The following is a 21,657-nucleotide window of genomic DNA, read 5'->3' as shown; positions in this document are numbered from 1 at the left end:
CAAAATGATCTGGACAATCTGAAGAAATGGTCTGAAGTAAATAGGATGAAATTCAATAAGGACAAATGCAAAGTACTCCATTTAGGAAGGACCAATCAGTTGCATACATGCAAAATGGAAAATGATTGCCTAGTAAGGAGTCATAGTGGACCACAAGCTAAATATGAGTCAACAATGTAACACTGTTGCAAAAAAAGCGAACATCATTCTGGGATGTATTAGCGGGAGTGTTGTAAGCAAGACATGAGAAGTAATTCTTCCACTCTACTCCGCACTGATTAGGCCTCAACTGGAGTATTGTGTCTACTTCTGGACACCATATCTCAGGAAAGGTGTGGACAAATTGGAGAAAGTCCAGAGAAGAGCAACAAAAATGATTAAAGGTCTAGAAAACATGACTATGAGGGAAGATTGAAAAAACTGGGTTTATTTAGTCTGGAAAAGAGACGACTGAGAGGAGACATGATAACAGTTTTCAAGTATATAAAAGGTTGTTACAAGAAGGAGGGAGAAAAACTGTTCTTCTTAACAACTGAGGATAGGACAAGAAGCAATGGGCTTAAATTACAGCAAGGGAGGTTTAGGTTGGACATTAGGAAAAACTTCTTACCTGTCAGGGTGGTTAAGCACTGGAATAAGTTGCCTGGGGAGGTTGTAGAATCTCCATAATTGGAGATTTTTAAGAGCAGGTTAGACAAACAACTGTCAGAGATGGTCTAGATAATACTGAGTGCAGGGGACTGGACTAGATGATCTCTCGAGGTCCCTTTCAGTCCTACAATTCTATGATCACAGGTGCCAACTTTTGTTGGCGCTGGTGGGTGCTCGCGCCCCCGGTCCCGGTTCGACTCCACCCCCTCCCTGCCCCTATTGGATCCCTCCCCAAATCCCCACCCTGGCCCCGCCTCTTCCCCAAGCGCTCTGCGTTCCTCCTCCTCCCCCCTCCCTCCCAGGCTTGCAGCACTCGAAACAGCTGTTTCGTGGTGCAAGCGTTGGAAGGGACGGGGGAGAAGCAGGACGCGGCGGCATGCTCAGGGGAGGTGGCAGAGGCAGAGGCAGAGCGGAGGCTGAGGTGAGCTGGGGTGGGGGGGCAGGTTGGGGAGCTGCCAGTGGGTGCACCGCATCCACCAATTTTTCCTCATGAGTGCTCCAGCCCCAGAGCACCCACAGAGTCAGTGCCTATGTCTATGATCATCAGGTGGAATGAGTTAATTAAGTCCAACTCCAAGATATTCTTATAAAGACTCCTCCAAATTAAGAACACTGGAGAGTTAAGATTGTTTCAGTCAAGGACAAGCAATGTTTGAAGAAAAACAATTCAGTAATTTTAAAGTCAGCAAGATAAAATATTTCAACTCAGTACTCAATTCAGAGTCAGTGATTTTTTTCAAACTCAGGCCCAATCTGAGCTGTTTACCTGTAAAAGTTGGTCATTTTGAAACCATTAAACTGAATTTCTCCTGACTTGGCTTGTTTTATGGATCTCCCTGGGACTTAATCAAACCAAAGCTGCAAACTCCATGTACTGTACCACACTGTATTAAAGTTGTAACAGCAATGCTAGCTTGTATTATATAATACAGTATTCAACAATTTATGAAAAAGACCATTGGCCAGATCCTCAGCTAGTGTAAATTGGTGTAGCCCCATGGGCAGCAGGTATCATAGGCTGAGGGAGGCTGTGCCTCCCCAAAACAACCTGGCATGGCCTTGCCCATGCTCCACTCCTAGGCCCCTTCCTGCAGTTCCTTCCCGGTTCCCGCTCTTCTGTAGCCCAGGCTGGCTGGGGCTGGTGTGCCGCTGGGACTTGGGGCAACTGGTGCTGGGGCCATGCCTGGAGCTCTGGGGTTGGGGCTGCACCGCCTGGCTATCCGGAGCTCTGGGGCTGGGGGCACTCGGGTGGCCCATGGTTGGGGTGGGGTGGGGGGTCCGGGGGGGTGCTCTGGGCTTCTGCTGGGGAGGGGGAGCAGAAGGGGAGGGCAAGGTTTGGGGTCTTGGGCAGAAGGGGAGGGGTCGGGACTAGCCTCCCCCAAATGGCCCGGCCGCCCATGTGTAGCCCCTTGACTTCAATGAAGCTATACTGATTTATACCAGCTCACAGTGGGGCCTCATATTTTGAGGTACATGCATGAAGAAAGTAATGGCTGAACTCTGCATTTACTTATTTATATGCTTGATTTGTCACCCTAAATGTTTCATTAATGCTAAGAAATTTGGGGGGAAGGGGGGTTGCACAGAAATATCTGTCAATGTAATGTCATTTGGAGTCAGTGAAACAGGATTTTATAACTCAGTTTAAGGATCAGAAATCTCAGCATCTCATTGCAATGCAATACTAAAAGGCAGAGCTGGTTTCACTTCAATTTGATGCTCAGGAGTCTCTGACGTCTCAGTCAACAGCACGCATCGTGTTGCGTTACTTCTCTCAAGTCTTTGCTCCCTCAACCTTTCTTCTGTGAAACTGCAAGTTTAATCAGAATGGGGGAGGGGGAGTCAGGTTGCTAAGGATTTCCAACCTCTGCAAAGTTCTAAGCTGTTCTAAGATGACAACAGAAGCAGGTCATGTATGGATCTCTTCCGAGTTATAAACCCAGTTTTTTCATTTGGAAAAATGCACTAAAGATGTTGACATTCAAAATCTCTTATAAAGAAAGCCTCTGACCCAATTAGTTAACATCTATCCATAGTGATACTGATATGGTATATGTAGGAAAAGCACAATGGAACTAGATGTAAACATACAAGTCTTGCTTTGTATTAATTTAAGACATTCATCAATAATTTCCAGTGTGACAGCTATAATATTGAAAAATATTAGGGAGAGCACCACATTTCTCCCCTGCACACACTGATGAATTAAATGATTCAGCTGGTCTTACAAGCATCATGTCACAGAGCTTCCCTTCCAGAAACTGATCCAAAGTCCTTTGATTTCAATGGACTTTGAATTGGGCCCAAACACAGTAAAGAAACAACAAGATGAACGCAATATGACACTCAGTCCAACACCAGGCAGTCATTGGCATGTGCATGGGTGGCTGCTGGGGATTTGGTTTGGCTGATGAACTGGAAACGTTGCATGAGCTTTTGCATGTACATGAGCTTTTGCACCCTGCAGCTACATTATCCCCATAGTCATCCAAGGTAAGCTGGACATTGAACACTGTGGAGCTAAGCTCTGCAGTGAAACTGTAAATTGGTTGAGTTTCTGGGTGCAAAAATAGAGTTGGGATCCTTCAGTGCCAAACGGGTGAGCCCTGGGTGCAGCCGCAGGCTGAGCTGGAATATTGTGACAGGCCTGGTGTGTTGCATAATAGGAAAGTTGCTCACTGAGCCATCACACATCTTAATTACAGACAGGCTGGTACTCCTACAAGATCAATAGCAATACCCACACTGCAGCTATTCAGACCACATTACAAAAGTACCCCTTAGAAGATCGTGGATGCCACAAGGGAGAAACAAACATACCTACATTTCCGATAGGCACCAGGAAAATCTAAGAGAAACAGGACCAATACCGAACATAGATGAATTTTGCCTTCTCATGTGGAAGAAACTGAAAATATTAATCCTATGTGGATGAAAGGGGTCACCATATACATCTTTATCCTTCTGCCTTTGCAAATAGATAATGTTACCCTAGAAATCTCTATACTTTTAGTATAAGGAATTACACAAATATGGTGGTCATATTAATTCATTGCAAAGGCAATTGTAAAGATGTTGTGCCGGATCCTCAGGTGCAGCAGAGAGGGAAGGTGGCTTTCTGTCCCCTTTCTCCCACCTCCTCCCAATCCTTGGAACTGCTTTGGGCCAATTCGGCTCCCAGCACAACTTAGAGCAACCCCAGGGCTACTCCATATTGTACTAATTTGTAATGGCTTCATCACATTTCCTAGCTTGCCTGGTCTCAATCCCTCCTGAGCCAGCCACTTTTAGAGCTGCTCTGGCCAACAGTAGACCTTTTGCAGGTGACTTGTGCAGCTTCACTCCTGCTTCAGGCAGATTTATCTTTGCTGAAACCTGCAACCTGGGTTGTTCCTGTTTCTGCTGGCACAACTCAGAAAGCGAATGCCGCCTCAGTTATGTCACTACTGGTTTGTCTCTCATGTTGCTATTAGTATGACTGAGGATAATAACCTTAGTCAGGAAAAGGCATTAGCAGAAGACACTAATGAAAGGTTCTGGATATTCTTAGAAAAGACCATCATTTAAAAGGGATGATTTAAAATATTTATTAACACAGGGAATTATCTGAGTTAGCTGACTTCTGATATTACACTACTTTTTTCATTCATTTACAAGGTTACCAAACAAGACTGTGCGGACCACAGGTGCTGGCTTCTTCCTTTCCCCGGGGGTGCTCAACCCACTTAGCCCCAGGCCCCATCCCCACTCCACCCCTTTCGCTGAGGCCCCCCCACCCCGCCTCTTCCTGCTTCCCCTCCACCCCCACCCTGCCTCTCCCTGCCCAGTTCCGCCCCCTCCCCCGAGCATACCCTGTCCCCGCTCCCCACCCAGTGCATCCTGAACACCGCAGAACAGCTGATCGTGGCAGGCGGGAGGCACTGGGAATGGGGGAAGGAGTTGATCAGTGGGGCCATCGGCTGGCAGGAGGTGCCGGATGGGAGGAGGGAGCTGGCTGCCGGTGGGTGCTAAGCACCTTCTAATTTTTTTCTGTGGGTGCTCCAGGGCTGGAGGAAACCTAAAACATGGTTGAAGGGAGGAAGGATTATGGTCAGGGCCGTCCCTAGCAGGGTGCGGGGCCTGGGCCAGAAGTGACATCACTTCCAGGACTGACTGTGCCAGGGGTGGGTAGGGGAAGTGGTGCCTCCCCAAACAGCCAGGCATGGCCCCCTGCTCACACTCCGCCCCCACTGAGGCTCCAGGGAGCTAGGGCCACGCCGCCCGCCTTCCCAGGGCTGGGGAGACTATGGCAGCACCACACGCTCTTCCTCCCAGTGCTCTGGGGCTGGGGAGGCTGCAGCAGCGCAGCTGCGCGCTCTCCCTCCTGGCGTGCTCTCCCTCAGGTGGAAGGGGCAGGGCTAGGAGTGAACCACTCCCCCAGCCAGTGGTTCACCCTCCACCCATGTGGTACCGGCCAATTGCACCGGCTCGCGGGGTCCCCCCAAAGCGCGGGGCCCAGAGCGGTCACCCCCATTCCCTGTCCCCTAGGGAAGGCTCTGATTACGGTCAGCATTTTGACCCTTCTGGGACTTTAATATTAGGGGGCTCCACTAGTTGATTAGGGTCCAGTTTCTCAAAAGTGGCTATTGACTTTGGGGGACCCATCTTTGGACACCTGGGGTTGACTTTCAAAGCTGATGCACACCCACTGTGCTCTTTGACTTCTTTTGGAGTTGTGGGTGCTCAGCACTTCTGAAAAGAAGGCCAGCAGGTATCTGAAGTTGGGTACCACGAGATGGCAGCATCCAGAATCAGTTGCCACTTTTGAAAAACGCGGTCTGAGTCCACTGTGGTACCAGACACATCAGCCGGTGATGGGGTCAGTATTGGTTTCTGCCTCTAGCTCGGCCTCCTGTAGATGGAAGAAATCGTGAGATATTGAAGAAATTGTGAGATATGGAATTGTTAATTTCTAGTGGAGGCAAATTTAAGGTAGCCCCTTACAGGCTTAACTAGAGATCGGCTCACCTAGTAAAGCTGCTTCCCCAAGAGATTGAGTGCCAGCTACAGTAATGTACAGGGTACGTGTGTGAACATTAGGGGTGTGGTCCCTCTCCTTTCTGGAGGTTGCTGATAAGATCTTTCCCCTTTGTTGCTGGGCAAACATTTTGCTTTATTGCTTTTCTCAGCTCCTGCTTCTGCATTGGTGTCAGTGGGAGCTACTTCTAAAACAGCAGGGCAGCCATGTACCTATCTGGTATCAAGCTGTTGGAGGACTTCTGCTCAAAAATAGATGCACAGTAGGTGCTGTATTAATATGTAGTGATAGTGCCTACCATGAAGAAGTGAGGTTCTTACCCACGAAAGCTTATGCTCCCAATACTTCTGTTAGTCTTAAAGGTGCCACAGGACCCTCTGTTGCTTTTTACCATTACCTGCGTGAGTTCTATAAGCATGCTCATGGTGGCTGCCCATCTCCTAGGATGTCATGCCCTATGAAGCCACCTGGCCTTTCTGTGCCTAAAACTGTGGTGTGGGTAACTATGATTCAGTTGTCTGTGTCTGATGCAGTGTAAGTGAGGAAGCCTGTCTGCTGGGGGCAAGCCTCTGAAAGGATTCAAGATAGAGGGTCTGTGTTTCTCTCTTTATGTCTATCATAGGGACTGTACAATTGTTCTTTCTTTGCTTTTATTTTAGCTTAAGGAAAGCAATCTCCACTGAAAGTAAATGATTTGTTTTGCATATGGAAATAACAAAAGCCATCACTGGTCCTGAGAAGAGACTATATTATGCTGGATTTTGCCTAATTATGTGGTGGTTTCATAGCTATAAAAATCTGCAAGATTATGAAATTGGTATATTTTTCCAATGAGGGAAGAGAGAATAGCACTAAGAACGGAGACAATTTCCCCTATAATGCTGTTGATGACTGGATATATAAAAAACACAAAGGAAATGAATGTTATGATCATGTGGTCAGAGCCCTGTGTCAATCAAGCAAAATCTATATAATTTTCCATCAGTCTAACTCCCTTGTCAGCCAGAGATCCAGATGGTGGTGGTAGTATAAACATGCAAGTCAGCAAACATGGTTATCTACATGCAACTTAATTGGCTGAGGGTAAGTTTCCACACCCCACCAACATGTCTGAGCCTAAGCAGAAGGACTCACCACTGGAGAAAGAAGGTAGTGCTCTCTCCAACCTATTCAGTCTTCGGCCTCGCTGAGGAAATTGCTTGATCCTTCGGGCATCCCTGCCCTCTGTGATGTGGATATTTGTCCACTATGGACCAATGGAACAACCAGCTCATTTCATATTGTACCTAGATCAGCCAGGGATGATACAGATTCTGAGCACTACCAACCTGTTCGGGATGTAAACCAGTGAGTGAGAAGATGAACAGGCTACAAAGCCTCTCCCCAGAGTTGTCTTATCCCCTTTCTGTGATATGATGTTAGTGTTGCTCTTTGCGTATGGTTTAATCTGAATTAACTTTTTAAGCTAGGTATGGCGCAGGTTGATCTTGGCAGCACTCAGATGCCGTCTGCCCACTTCCCTCTACCAGGCCTGATTTGAGAATCCCTTAATGCTTTGTCCAGCAGGGTCCTGGTGACCCCCTGCACCTGTAGAACAGCCCCTTTTCGTTGACCCCAGTAATTCTGCTTCAAAATTCACATGCTACAGGAATTGTCCCCTTAGTGGTCTTCCAGAGAGCATGTTATACCAACATGGAAAAGACTTTCAATCAAAGGTGCATAGGGCCTAACAGAGGAGCTGCCACTGCCACAAGCGATGGTCACATAAATACCACCCTATACCGGAAACCTACTGACCGCTACACTTACCTACATGCCTCCAGCTTCCATCCAGGACACACCACACGATCCATTGTCTACAGCCAAGCTCTAAGATATAACCGCATTTGCTCCAATCCCTCAGACAGAGACAAGCACCTACAAGATCTCTGTCAAGCATTCTTAAAACTACAATACCCACCTACTGAAGTGAAAAAAACAGATTGACAGAGCCAGACGAGTACCCAGAAGTCACCTCCTACAAGACAAGCCCAACAAAGAAAATAACAGACCACCACTAGCTGTCACCTTCAGCCCCCAACTAAAACCTCTCCAGCGCATCATCAAAGATCTACAACCTATCCTGAAAGATGATCCCTCACTCTCACAGATCTTGGGAGACAGACCTGTCCTCGCTTACAGACAACCCCCCAACCTAAAACAAATACTCACCAGCAACCACACATCACTGAACAAAAACACTGACCCAGGAACCTATCCTTGTAACAAAGCCCGATGCCAACTCTGTCCACATATCTATCCAAGTGACATCATCATAGGACCTAATCACATCAGCCATACCATCAGGGGCTCGTTCAACTGCACATCTACCAATGTGATATATGCCATCATGTGCCAGCAATGCCCCTCTGCCATGTACATTGGCCAAACCGGACAGTCTCTACACAAAATAATTAATGGACACAAATCTGACATCAGGAATCATAATACTCAAAATCCAGTGGGAGAACACTTTAACCTGTCTGGTCATTCAATGACAGACCTGCGGGTGGCTATCTTACAACAGAAAAACTTCAAAAACAGACTCCAACGAGAGACTGCTGAGCTGGAATTGATATGCAAACTAGATACAATCAACTTAGGATTGAATAAGGACTGGGAATGGCTGAGCCATTACAAACATTGAATCTATCTCCCCTTGTAAGTATTCTCACACTTCTTATCAAACTGTCTGTACTGGGCTATCCTGATTATCACTTCAAAAGATTTTTTTTCACTTACTTAATTGGCCTCTCAGAGTTGGTAAGACAACTCCCACCTGTTCATGCTCTCTGTATGTGTGTATATATATCTCCTCAATATATGTTCCATTCTATATGCATCCGAAGAAGTGGGCTGTAGCCCACGAAAGCTTATGATCTAATAAATTTGTTAGTCTCTAAGGTGCCACAAGTACTCCTGTTCTTTTTGTGGATACAGACTAACATGGCTGCTACTCTGAAACCTGAGCCCGGTGTGTTATCCTGACTATCTACATGCATAAGTATATAAGTAGTGAGGAAGGGGTCTTGTTGTGGACCTACAGGTGAGCGTTTCACTTATCTGAATCCATCCAAACCTTTAAGTGTTTGATTCAGCTGAGTTTCCAGCTGGATCATTTCTCCCAGTCCTTAAATATGAAAGTTCTGTGCTTGGCCTTTGGGAAGAGATGTATTTGCTTCAGAACCATTCAGTATCTTCTTCTAAGAAGGAGATTAACAAAGGATGAATTGGGGTGTGCAAGAGCAGATGATGTATTTCAGGTGCAGAAAGCTGCAAGTAACCATCCCAGGAGAAATCTAGAAAAAGAAGAACCTGGTCTGGTCTTGCCTTTTTATTTTTGGAAGCAATATTAATGTGTGAGAGAAAGATGTAAACCTCAGTGGAATGTTTGAAACTCATTTCAATGACAAAATATTCCACTGAAATGATGAGCTGATGATGATTTTAGAGCAGCTATAAATAAATGGAACTACTTTAAATAAACAATGTTGCATAATTGGTGTGACTGAGACTAAGTATTAAGAGAAACAATAACAGCTGCCACTCACTGAGCTAGGGAAACATGGCGGGTCAAATGCTTGGCTGGTGTAAATGCGCAACAGAGCTGCTTCTACTTATAACAGTGGAGGATGTGGCCTGGAGTCTCTCCCATCTTACCATCAGCAAGGTAGCTTGACTATGTACCCAGGCTCTGTGCTGGGCTGTCCTACCCACCCTGTAGGAATACAGGCCCACATTAGATTGGGTGAATTGTAGTTTTAAATTAAGTTGGGATATTAGGATGAGCAATAGGCCCAAAGCACATGACCAAAAAGAGTGAGCTCATGGGAAAGAAGAGTTGTTGTGTTAAACTTGTTAGTGACCTTTCACAATAACAGTGTTATCTTACTTAAGGTTTGAGCTGAAGTAATAGAAATAAAACACAGTTAATTGGGTACCAGGTGCAGTAAATAATTGGCTATATAAGAAACTGCTTCATTTGGCCTTAGCTAAGGTCCGATAATTGGCAATGACATCACTTGTTTGTTAAAGGGTGTAAAAAATAAACTCTGAAAGGGTTCATTGCTAATACCTGGTTGACTAGAGCCGACCAATATGGGCCTAAGCTCCCCTGGGTTTAGTTTGTTTGTAAGTATGTAAGTATCTTGATCAAATGCTTATAAATATTTTGTTACTGTTTGCTTATTAGTTAGGCATTTTAGGCATATTTAGAGCAATTGTAAAAATACCATTTGGCCTTTGGATTTAATAAAGGAATTAATGGTTAAATTAGTGTTGTGGTAACACCCTGCATAAATAATATTTATTCCAACACATGCTGAAGCCTGCACTTCACTGTATTCACTGCTTTGGTTACCTGTGCTATCCGGAATCAAGCTAGCTCAGGTAGGCTAGTTCCGTGTATGTGTGTGTGTGTGTGTGTGTGAGAGAGAGACAGATACCAATCCCTCCTAAACTTTTTACATTTTTATTTGGGTTTCACTTGGTTGTGTCTGACTCTGACTCATTGGATGCTTTCTGCTCACTTGGAAATGATATCCAGGGCAAACTTATGTCTACTTGAAGTTTTGCCTATTTGGTGCCAATATTCAAGGCAGCCTACTGGTTGCAGGTCCATGGGGGCAATTTTTTGTACTTGTTACCCTTAGCTGGGGGAGGGATAGCTCAGTGGTTTGAGCATTGGCCTCCTAAACCCAGGGTTATGAGCTCAATCCTTGAGGGGGCCATTTAGGGATCTGGGAAACAAACAAACAACCCACCAATACTGTCAGGGACAGTACCTGGTCCTGCTAGTGAAGGCAGGGTACTGGACGCAATGACCTTTCAAGGTCCCTTCCAGCTCTATGAGATAGGTATATCTCCATATATAGATGGGGACAAGGTTATAGCAATGGAAAGGATCAAGCAGTCACAGGTAACACAGGCTGAATGTGATTTCCAGTACATTCACTTTAACCCAAGATGCATGTAGAGGGATGACATATTGTACTACCCCAAAAAATAGGAGGACTCCTTTGGAGTTCAGGCTGAGGGAAGCATGTACTAGGTGGATCATGCCTGATGTAATTTGTTCTTTCATATCATATGGGAGAGACATGGGGATGAAACAGATCCCAGACTCTTGGTCCTTGACTAGCATCTGAGAGTATTGCAGGAATAATTGCCTTGGTTCCCCCTATCCCCCATATGTATATATGTCACAGTTCAGGGCAACTGCATCTATATTTCCCCTCTGTGGTCCACTTTTAGGATCCTGGCTCCTCACCATCACCTCTCTTGAGAGGAGAACAGTCACTCTCGCCCAGGGCCGGCTCCAGGCACCAGCTTGTCAAGCAGGTGCTTGGGGCAGCCGCTCCGGAGAGGGGCTGCACATCCAGGTATTCGGCGGCAATTCGGCGGACGGTCCCTCACTCCGCCTAGGAGCGAAGGACCTCCCGCCGAATTGCCGCCGCAGATCGTGATCGCGATTGCGGCTTTTTTTTGTTTTGTTTTGGCTGCTTGGGGCGGCCAAAACCCTGGAGCTGACCCTGCTCTCGCCCGGCCTTCCTGACCAAGAGACTTTTCTGTGGTTACAAGTTCATGGCAGCCTCAGCTCAGAACAAGCACATAGACCATGCAGATCAGCCTGTTCCTTTATATAGTTTGGGCCTTTGATCTTCCGACTCTGGGAACTGCTGATCAGCAGACAGTGGTCCCCTCCTCAGTGCATGGCTGCAGAAGGCTGGATTTTTGCACAACCAGGGTGTCTGTGGGCAGGCAGGGAGGGATTTGCCTTCCAGCCCTCCTCTGCTCCTCCCCCCACCCCAGATTTTTCCCAAGAATTCCACTTTGCACATATTGTCCCAATAGACCATTCTGGTCTGCCACATTGTTCAATATAGTCCTTTGCTCATACAGGCCCACAATGATACATAATACAATGGGCTCTAAAGATATTTAAACTTCATTCAATACAGTGTTTCAAGGCTATTGCAGAAAATTGCTTTATCTGTCACATCTCCCCCTAAAGAAGGGGGTGTAACTAATATAATAGAATGCTAAACTTTATGATCCTATTCAGCCACTAGATGGCACTGTGCATGTAACATACATTATTTAAGCTAACCTCAGCCATAGCTGACAGAACATTAAAGGATCATATAGTGAACACATCTCTGGCATATATCTCTGGAAAGGAAACTCGGTAGCCAGTCCATATCTGGTACAAGAGCCCGAGCTGCCAGTAGCAGCCCTGCAACATACCATGTACAAGGTGTACATGACAACTAGGGTGCTTGACCGGCATCCTAGGGGAACCCAGGGACTTATTTCCTGGACAGACTTATTCCCTGGATGACGTTTCTGCCATGACAGGGCCTTTCCTAATTTCACATTTCAACTATTCAGATGATAAAAATTCTGCAGACAAGCCGGTGCGATCCTTTAAAAATCCGTACAGAGTCAGTGGACAATTATCCTGTACAATTTCTCTGCTTAGCTTCCTTCTAATGCTTTGAAGGCTGTCTCTTCTATGCAATCCCATACAACTGAAAATGTATGTTCCTCTTCAAAGTAAGAAAACTGCAGGGGAAATAGTACTTAAGCCACTGGGAAGATAAAAATAATTGCTAGAACTTTCCTAAACCACTTTATTAAAAATTAAGGCACGAGGATACTATAATGCAGGGGTGGCCAAACTGTGCCTCATGAGCCACATGCGGTTCTTTTACAGTTAAAGTGCAGCTCTCAGAGCCCCCTCCCCCCCCCCCACATTCCTCATTCTCTGCCTACCAGATTGTTTGGGGGAGCTCAGGGCTTCTGCCCTGCGGTGAGGTGGTGGGAGTAGGAGCTTCTGCCCAGCAGGGAGGTGGGTCTTGGGGCTTCAGTCCCACGGGAGGCACCTTCCGGGGCATGGGGCTTCAGCAGGAGCAGGGCTGAAGCTTTGTGCTCCAGCAGGCATGCCCTGCAGGGCTGAAGCCTTGAGAGTCCCTGACTCTACAGGGAGAAGTCCCTAGCCCCACCACCTTGCCGCAGGGCAGAAACCCCGAGCCCCGACAGGTTCACTCCGTCTCTCGAACTTCTGAAGATTGTTCTATGCGGCTCGGAGGGTCAGTAAGTTTGGCCATCCCTGCTATAATGAATCTTTGAAATCGGTCATGCTTAGGGTTGTCACATACTGCACTGGCATGGCAGTTTTCGATGAATGGAAATATTATTCCCCAAATTACTATAAATTCCTCTGGGATTAAAAAAACAACCGATGACTCTGCTGTATTACTGTAGAGGGTGTAATTTTTAGCAGCAGCCTGGCTGTGATGTTCTGTAGTGGGGACAGAGTCCTGCAGCTGCAGAGCTTGGCACACCACAGGATTCAGGCTTGTCTCAGGGCTGAGCTGTGTCAAGCTTGCTTATCCTGGAGGTGATGTCCTTGTGCTCTGGAAAGGAGGGGGAAAGGGTGATGATGATGGATTTACAGTCACTGTGTTAGCACCTCCTGCTAGCAGCTTTGTGGAGTATTAGTCACTTGTGCCGCTCACCATTCGCTATTCCTACCAAACAGAAGGACCCCCCCTGCTAGTGCATTTGCAGATGAGAGGAAGCAGTTAAATGATGTCAAAAGATCATTTTGCCCAGAATAAAGTTCTAGGAACTCTCATTTGAACTAGTGCCATTTGGACCAGACAAAGGCACACAGAGACTGTTGGGAGACTAGCAACCCCCTTTCCCTCAATAAAGGAGGATTGAGGCTAGCTGGCTATTTAGATTCCCAGCTGAGTATATCACAGGCAAGAATTGACAGAATATTCACAGAATTGTGTTGTGCAACCAAGAGACACATATTTTTTCATCATCGCCACTATTCAAGCAAGATTGTTGTGTGAGTGGTATTTGTGCTGGGAAGCAGGTTGTTTTAATGGTAAAATTATAGAGATTTATTCACCAAAAAATAAGTATTAGAAAGTGCTCTGTTCAGGGCTGGCTTTAGGCCAATTCCACCAATTCCCCTGAATCGGGCCCCGCGCCCAGTGGCAGGGCCGCCGGGAGGGAGGGGAGAAAGAAGTGGCCAAGAATCCCTTCCCTGGCTAAAGGCTCCTTTTTAATTTTTACTCACCTGGTGGCGCTCCAGGTCTTCGACGGCACTTCGGCAGTGGGTCCTTCACTCGCTCCGGGTCTTCGGCAGCACTTCGGCAGCAGTGCCGCCGAAGACCCGGAGCGAGTGAAGGACCCACTGCCGAAGACTAGGAGCGCCGCCCGGTGAGTACAAGCCCCACGTTTTTTTTTTTTTTTTTTAGTCATCCCTGCCGGGGCCCCGTCGAAACTGTTCGAATCGGGCCCTGCACTTCCTAAAGCCAGCCCTGGCTCGGTTAGTCTGTTGGTAATTAACGGGCATGTAATTCCCAGAGCTGTGCTTTTAAACATTTGCCATCCAGTTATTTCTATAGGAGTAGCTTTCTGACGGGTGTCTTTATGACTTGGGGTAAGTTTGTAAGGTAGTGTCTTCCAGTGCTAATTTGATAGCAGGCTGCTTAACAACAACTTGAGTTCCTCGCTCCTTGACTGGCTTTCACATACTGTCGTATTCAGCTAGATCACAGATTTGCACACTGCCAGTCACAAAGTCGAGGTTTTAGCAGTGTTTGATATCTGGTGCTAACTGGACTTGCCAAGTATTCATCCTGCACATCACCACATCCTTGCATTATTGACACTAGCAGCTGTCCCAGGTAATTCAGCATGGAGTAGGGGCTGTGCTAATTTGTCTCAGCAGGACAGTGTTCTTTATGTATCTCCCTGCACAGTTTTCTGTTTTCAAGTTTAATCAGAGAATTCCTCCTGGCTTTTTCTCTTTGCCTTTTAACTTTGCTCTGGCAAATGTTTCCAGGCTCTGAGAGCTCTGTGAATCACCCAAAGAGGCTGGGATAGACACAAGTTAAAAACTAGCTGCATTCTTGGAATGCATCATGCTGAAGGGACAGTGTACTTTCTCTGCCTCTTGGGCCCTGTGTACATGCTGGGTTAAATGTGGGATACAAGAGATAAGAGAAATCTGAAATCCAGTGGAAAATGACACCGTTCAAAATTGATTTAATGGTTTGTACTGGGTATACCTAGTCCAAATAGGCCAAAAGTACAACTGATCTTATCTTTAAAGAAATGCTGATACTGCACTAATCCAAGACAAGCATTTAATAGACAGTGTGGCTATCAATCTTAAAAGGGATTAGGTTTACAGAGCATAGAAGATGGGAAGGCAGGCACAAGATCCATCAATCACCACCCGCCTCTGCAATTGAAGGAAATTAGTCACATGGGATAGGTCTACCATATCCCAGCATATGCTCCCTGTTCAAGAAGAGGATGGAAAATATCCCAAGCTCCATGTCAGTAATAAATTGGTGGTGGCAAACTTTTCACCTAAAGTTAAAAGGGTAACCATCCTGTCCCATAAAAATTTGACTATGCATGTATAGGCTTGATCTGAAGACAATGGAAAGACTCCCACAGACTTCAGTGGACTTTGGATCAGACCTTGTATGTACTAAATAGAGTTGGGGCACCTGGGACTAGAGGTGGAGTGAAGGAAAGATGGGACTGGAACAATGAAAGAAAAGGCAGATGAAGGATGACTCAAAACACAGAAGAGGAAAGAAAATAATTAGAAAAAGAGAGAAAAATATTAACGAGCATGGCAGAGGAGAGGAGAAAGAAGGGTAAGGAATATAACAATAGAAGAGGAGAAAGCATGTCTGTTCATCTTCCTGCATGCTTTGCGGTGAAACCCTCATGGAGTGATAGGGAGCCTGGTGTTAGCAGTCTGGTGACAATCATTTGTGGGGTGGGAGGAGGAAGCATACTGCTGCATTCAGAGGAAGGGCTAAAGGAAGGCCTGGCTGAGGTGGAGTAAGGTCAAGGAGCCTGATTAGAGATTCATGGAGTCCAAGACCAGAAGGGACTATTGCATAGGCGCTGAATCCGTGGGTGCTCCGGGGCTGGAACACCCATGGGGAAAAAATGGGGGGTGCTGAACACCCACCAGCAGCCCCCCATCAACTCCCCCTCTGCCTCCCAGTATTTTCTGCCTGCTGGCAGGCCCCACTAATCAGCACCTCCCCATCCCTCCCTGTGCCCACCATGATCAGCTGTTTTGTGGCGTGCAGGAGGCTTTGGGAGGGAGGGGGAGGAGCGAGGGTGTGGTGCACTGTGGGAGGGGGCGGAATGGGGGGGAAGAGGTGGGGTGGGGGTGGAACAGGGGCGGGAAGAGGCAGGGTGGGGTGGAGTGGGGGCGGGGCGGGAGCAGGGCCTTGGAGGAAGGGGTGGAGTGGGGTTGGGGCCTGTGGTAGAGCCAGGGGTCGAACACTCTCTGGCACATTAGAAAATCGGTGCCTGTGGGCCACTGTGATCATCCAGTCTTAGCTCTTGTATAGCACATGCCATAGAACTTCCCTGAATTTATTCCTAGAGCAGATCTTTTAGAAAAACATCCAATCTTGATTTTAAAATGGTCAATGATGGAGAATCCACCACAACACTGGGTAAATGGTTCCTGGGGTTAATTACTCTCATTGACAAAAATGTATGCCTTTCCTGTCTGAATTTGTCTAGCTTCCAACCACTGGATCCTGTTATACCTTTTTCTGCTAGATTGAAGAGCCCATTATTAAATATATGTTCCCCATGTAGATACTTGTAGGCTGTGACCAAGTCATCCCTTAACCTTCTCTTTGGTAAGCTAAATAGATGAGAGAGGATGTCTGGAACTATTGGGAGAAGTTTGATGTTAGGGACACATCAGGACACTTGATTGTGTAGTGGGAGGTGGTGTGGGGCTTAGAATAAAGTTCTTTTTGCAAGGGCATGGTTTTAATAAGGAATTTTGCAAGGGCAGTAAGCTCTTTATTTTTGTGCATGTGTGTCTATGTGTGTGTTTCTGTGTGCACACACACAAGAATGCGTGTGTATATAGCGCGAATTCACATATAACGCAGTCACGGCCATGGATTCCAAATTTAATTACTTTAATTGCAATTCATTTTAACGCGGTCTCCGTGTTAACGCAGTACCACGCATGGATCCCAAATCCCGCGTTCTAGTGAGGGTCCGGTGTATATGGTGGTTTAGGGAGGAGGGAAGCTACTCTTTCATCTATCTATTCTCCCTCAGGAGGTGAGGACAGAAGAGAACAGGAAGTTGGGGTGCAGTTGCCACTCACCATGACATTTCATTTTGGGTGTCACAAAATTATTATCCTGATGCTGGATTGCCACCTGTTGAAATTGTGTGTCTATAGACATTGTGGTGGTGTGTTATCACTCACTGATGCAGAGTTAGGAAATGCAAATGTCATAAAACTTTGTCACAGTGTTGCAATGTGACTTTGGGGAAGGGAAAATTCAAACCTCAACCTTGGGTACGTACAAGAAAGAAACAGGTAGGATTTTCTTACTCTAAATCCAAAGGTAGGATCCAATGCTACTAAGTAAAACTCTGAGTTCTTTTATCGTAACTGGATATTATCTGAATTCTTTCATCCTGTGGCAAACCACATACTACGGGAAGGAGCAGAGAGTATGTTGTGGTATGAGTTTGGGCATCACGATTCCTGGAGTCTGTTCCTCACTTTGCCACTTACTCTCTGTATAACCTTAGGCATGTATCCTTAAATTTTCTGTACCTCAGTTTCCCCATAAGTAAAACGGGCATAAAATATTATAGGGGTGAACTGAGGCTTCATTATTGTTAAGTAGTTTGAGACCTTCAGATGAAAGGCACTTGAAATCTGCAAAGTTTGTTATAACAGTAATCATATTCCTGTGGGAGATAATATATGCTGAGAGAAGAGACTTCAAGTAACAGGTCTATTGAGTGATGGGCCTGGGTTTTCCAAGATACTTAGATATTTGGCAAGAGCGACAGTTCTGACAATAGCTCAGTATGTGAGACTCTCAGAAACTTCTTCCTTCCAAAATGAATTACAGAACTGTTCATAATTCCTTCCATGTAATATATGCTCTAGATCAATTTCTTTCTGCTTTCCCATGAGTTAGTCAACTTCCATGAAAACAACCAGGAGTCTGGTGGCACCTTAAAGACTAACGGATTTAAGCTTTCGTGAGTAAAAACCTCACTTCTTCGGAGTGAGGTTTTTACCCATGAAAAGCTTAAATCTGTTAGTCTTTAAGGTGCCACCAGACTCCTTGTTGTTTTTGTAGATGCAGACTAACACGGCTACCCCCTGATACTCAACTTCCATGCACACTACTGCAATTTTTTGACTACACTCTAGTTGTATTAAGGCAGAAATAACTAGGACAAAGTTCTCAAAGGACAATACATCTTTGAACTTCTTTTCTGTTGGATAAACATTTATGCAAATAGCTGAAACATGAAATAAAGACTTATATTGAACTGAATAATGCAATTGCCCCATATCTGACCAAACTGCGGGAATCACTAATTACATCTATTAGAGGCCAAGTGATATAGCGTACATCAAAAGAGAAAAAGAGAGGCTGGGGGGGAACAATTATGGTTAACAAATGAACAAAAACAATTAGGCAGCTTCCCTCCCACAGTGTGCAGAAGTTTCAAGCCGTAATCCAAATGAGGTGTGAGGTTAACATGCTGCACATGCTGTTAGAACAAGTGGAATGCTCTGTGCTCCATCTTAAACAACTTTTCTGAGAATCATGGGAAAAAACCTGTATAAATTACTGGCCAAAATAAATTGGGACTTTAATGAAACATTCACTCACTACTTAGGCTCCTGGGACTTAGATGAGACAAATGAGTATGTTACGATCCTTAGGTCGTAGAAAAGGTGGTTCAAACCCCTTCTTCTCCTCCACTCCCAACCCAATCAATCCTTCCATCATTGCATGTTGTGATGAAACCTCTCCTCCTTATCTGGTAAAGAGTATACTTGTACTATCAGCATAAGCTGTGGCCTATATACGCCATTTCCCCCTTGCTCTCTGAGAGTGACAATGCAGCTGGTGGTTGGACTAAGAATAGAAGATGACTGTGGCATCTCAGGTAGCCTATTTGCTTTAAGGTGCCTTTTCCCCGGTGGCATCTGAGCACTTCTAAGAATTAGCTAGGGCCATGTTTAAATAAAATCCCTTTTGTCAGTTCAGTAAATGCTATTTGTGCTGATCCTACCCACCGTCAGAGAGAGGATGTAAGACAAGTTGAACCACTGGTCTGATCCTGTATGGCTATTCCTGTGTTTTTAGAAAAATATCTACTAGATAACTTTAACAAATTATAGACAGGAATAAGGAAGATGCTTCAGAGAACCAGTGTTTTACAACAGATGAGAGCTGGAATTACCCCAACTGTAATACAAGTGCATTTGAAAGCTAGCCTGCTATGGCTTCTAAGTCAATGAAGTAAGGAGGCAGTGAAACATATTGGTAGCAAGGTAACTCAAAGTTTATTCCCAGCTGAGCTCACAATTCTTGCAAAGCTGTTAGTTTAGTGCCTATGAGCAGTTCAAAACCTTGAGCATCTCCAGCATTACAACTGTCTGTCCTCCTTCTCTTCTGACTATCCCCTCCCTGCCATATATACCACTTAGAACCAATGATGTTCCCCATTTGTGATCGGGAAATATCAGAAATTTCGCTCTAGATAAGCTCCAGAAAGTTTCTATCTATCCAAAATGTACCTGAATTTTTGAAAGTCTCCCTACTTCCATGTTCTTCTTTCTTTTCTTTTAGTTATTATTATTATTGTTTGTTTGTTTGTGTACAGTAGGGCCTGGAGTCCCTAATCAGGGGTCAGATACTCATTGTGGCAGGTACTGTACTCACACATAATGAAAAGACAGTCACTGCCCAGAAGTGCTTATAATCTAACTATGAGATGCTTCAGGTGGAGTTTGGGGTGGGGATGGAGCACATGATAATGAGGAGCCAAGTTATGAATAGTGTAATAAGCAGCAGTCACAGAAGACCAGGTGACTCACCATTGTCAAGCAATTTGTAGGCATCATTGGCACAGGTGGGCTTTAAGGGGAGGTTTGAAGGAGGATAATAATACCTGTGGCTTTTTAGCTCTTCCTTTCTTTGAGAGCCATCCCTTGCTTCAGTCTTCGCAGCTGCCGCATAATCTGTCCAGCTTCCTCTCCATGACCTCCTAACAGATCTTAGACTTCAAAATCCCACACCCAACCCCTATTAGTCCTACCAGTAGCTTTAGTGCTATTCCATTGGAGCTGACCTCACAGCTTGCTCGCTCACTCTCTCTCTGTTGGGCTCTAGCTGGATATGCTATGCTTCTGGGCTTCCCCACTCTTATTGGAAAATCCTATAGAATTTAAAAGGGATTAACCCCAATAGGGTTCTATAGAAATTATTCTGAAAACCTAAAGAACTAAATTCTCTGCTGTACCCAGTACCCATTGGGGTATGGTGCAGAGGGAACTGATTGTGGCTCCAGAGGGAACTGATTCTGGGGTCAGTTGTATGTGGGCTTGGGCTCCATCGTTCTCTAAAGTACATCTACTTTACAGTACATCTGCTGGCTATAATGCCCAAGGAGCCATCCGCTGCTGGAGAGTAGCCATACACACTCCCACCACCACTATTTCCCTTTGCTGGGGTAAAGTGAAACCGGCCCTGGTATAGGCAGTTCTAGGCCATGGGACTCCCCAGTGTTAGAGGAATCCAAATCCAAGGAGGTCTGGTGGCTTTCTGGCAACTCTGGGCAACTAGAGCAACACAACCGGGACAAAATAAGTAAGATAATCGTACACATAGAATTTACTAGAAAACACAAATTTTTCTATGGGTCTGTTGAGCCATCTCATAGAATCCTGTAGCAGGGATATCATTTTCTGTTATGCTCTATCTGACTTTTCCATAAGGAGACAGAGTCCTCTCAGTATGCACTGCCCTGTCTAACTCTGGGAAAGCTCTGGAATTTATGAGACTTGTAAAATCAGCCCACTCATACAGGGATGCTGGAGGTGCTGCTGAGAGAGATTTCAGCAAGATGATCGCAGTATAGCAGGGGATCAGACAGAGAGAGAGAGGTTGAGTTCTCAAACATTGAAAGGCTCATTTGGTTTACTTTGAAATGTGGGTTATAAATTCAACCATCTCTAGAAGCTACAGGCCTGATCTTCAGCTATAGCTAACATAAGTGTCTTGGCAAAATCCATTAATTACGCGTAGATTGAAGAAGACAAGCAGAAAAAGATGGAATAGACAGAAAATGTGAGTTTGTGTCTGACCATTTACTGTCACAGTGTAAATTAATTGGTAGACCTGATTGAAAACCTGACAAAGCTGGTATACTGACAGAATGGGGACTGCAAATCATAACCTTGTACATTCTCTTTCAGCTTCTAGAATACTGTGTTAGGTGATGAAGGTCATGAACAGCATGCATACTATAAGCAGCAAAGTCACCAATTTGCTGGGTTAGCCACTAAACCATAACTCAGTCCCTGTGGCATGGTGGTGGTTTGAAGTTTACAAGAGGAGAGGCAGCTTGCTGTGTCCAGTAAATGCAGCAGGTCAACAGAGGTCACACTGGATGCACTGATGTACATTTCCTTCTTGTTTCCATGTGCTGGCAAGCCCTAGGAACACAGTTAAGTTTATGTGGCTGTGTTGTGTATGAAGCAGCAATCTAACTGCACATTTCTTGGTTTTCGGAAGTTTGTGTGCAGGGATTGTGTGTTTGTAGGAAGGAGCATCTTAATTGTGTATTTCCTGAGTTTTGTACATTTGTTGGGAGTTGTTTTTTTGGTTTTTACCCTAACTTATTTTCTGAAGGTCTAACATTTCAGTTTGTGGTTTGTTTGCTTGGATTTTTCAAGTCCCACATTCTGGAAGGGCATAAAGATAAGACGAATGTGTTTTATGCTCACAACCTTAACTGCCTGTTAACAAATTTATTGCAAGTGATTGATGTTTTATTTAGAACAGGGGTCTCAAACTCAAATGACCATGAGGGCC

Source organism: Chrysemys picta, chromosome 3, assembly GCF_011386835.1.
Source record: "Chrysemys picta bellii isolate R12L10 chromosome 3, ASM1138683v2, whole genome shotgun sequence".
NCBI classification, from domain to species: Eukaryota; Metazoa; Chordata; order Testudines; family Emydidae; genus Chrysemys; species Chrysemys picta.
Note: the sequence above shows the minus strand (reverse complement) of the source record.